The 1,099-nt window shown below is 37.2% G+C and overlaps 1 long non-coding RNA gene across 1 annotated transcript in view; it reads right to left on the minus strand.

The window, feature by feature from the left end:
• Window positions 1–437: 437 nt before the first annotated feature.
• The window catches only part of LOC106013874, a 4,024-nt gene continuing 3,362 nt past the window's right edge, over window positions 438–1,099 (minus strand). Inside the window, exon 3 of the long non-coding RNA XR_001185464.2 lies at window positions 438–524. This is a non-coding gene — a long non-coding RNA (uncharacterized LOC106013874). The remainder of the gene's footprint in view (window positions 525–1,099) is intronic.

Genomic DNA, 1,099 nt, shown 5'->3' on the forward strand with positions numbered 1-1,099 from the left:
GAAACAAGCTCTGCCTTTGAATTGACCGGCCTCTTGTCGTGTATCTGGTAGGGAATTAAACTTCTAGACTTGATAAATGAGTAAATAAATAGATACATAAATAAATAAGTGAAGTAATCAATTAATAGTCAATATAGTCCCTTCGGATAGCAGAAAAAATCTCTGCCATTGAATTGACCAACCAACTGGTAGGGTACTAAACCGTTAGACCTCAACACCCCTACCCAACACCGAAATGATAAATGGATTGGCGATAAATGAATGGATGAAAACACTATTAGATAAATTAATAAAGAATACATGAATGAATAAATAAACGAATGAATGAATAAAGAAGAAATAAATAAAATTAAAATAAATAAATACACAAATGAATGAATGAATTAATGAATAAAAAATAAATGAATAAATAAATAAATAACTGTTAAAAGGTTCGTAAACTTACCACGGCATGTCAGGGCAGAGGGGTTCAAGAAAGGTGTTGAGGATAGAACAGACGGGTGAACTTGAGTCAGAGAGGCATCCTGCGTGAGTAACAAGGAAACATTGGGGTTTGTTTTATATTGTAACTAGCTGGGCCCCCTTTTAATGAAAATGTAAGAAAAGTGTAAGAAATTTTTTTTTTTTGGGGGGGGAGTCAAAAAGTCCTCAAAAAGGTGTAAGGTTATATTTGAACAGCCCCTTAGAAGATGAACTTTTCCAAGATTCTGTGTGGACGAAACAAAGCTTTTTGGAAAAATCGGGGAAAGCAGTATGCGTGGATTTTTTTGAAGCTAGGTCCTAGCCACATGGGTGCTGTGGACGCCTGCAAAGTTTCAAAGGTGTGGGTTAGGTAAATAGGACGTATTTTGTGCACAAAGCCTCCCAAGTCCACTTTTATATATATATAGATTTCACCTCCCTTTCTCAACCAACGTAAGTTCTTTGGCGTCATCATTACAGAGGATGATCTAAACACACACACACACACACATACACACATACACACACACACACACACATACACTCGCGCGCGCACACACACACACACATGCACATACATACACTAACACCTATACATAGGCCTACATAACATACTCACACACAGACATGCACACGC

The sequence above is a fragment of the Aplysia californica genome, unplaced genomic scaffold, assembly GCF_000002075.1.
Source record: "Aplysia californica isolate F4 #8 unplaced genomic scaffold, AplCal3.0 scaffold01405, whole genome shotgun sequence".
NCBI classification, from domain to species: Eukaryota; Metazoa; Mollusca; class Gastropoda; order Aplysiida; family Aplysiidae; genus Aplysia; species Aplysia californica.